This window comes from Penaeus monodon, chromosome 28, assembly GCF_015228065.2.
Source record: "Penaeus monodon isolate SGIC_2016 chromosome 28, NSTDA_Pmon_1, whole genome shotgun sequence".
Taxonomy (NCBI): Eukaryota; Metazoa; Arthropoda; class Malacostraca; order Decapoda; family Penaeidae; genus Penaeus; species Penaeus monodon.
Window position 1 is genome coordinate 8,035,067 of NC_051413.1, and position 242 is coordinate 8,035,308.

A 242-nucleotide genomic window follows, 5' to 3' on the forward strand; every position below is an offset into this window, starting at 1 on the left:
AAAGTTAACAACTTTGATTTTTTTTTGTTGTTAACAACCAGGAAAAATCATCCATCCAACAACCTACAACTGTAATGTAACCCAGTAACAAATGCCTAGGAATCCATATCAATACAAATTGAAAACAAACATCATTTGAAACAAAGATGAACATAGAAACATAGTGATTAATTTCTCCTTTCCTGTACTTTCCTTGCTTAAAAGCAAACAATTAATAACTGACATCTTTATCATTTGCCAAG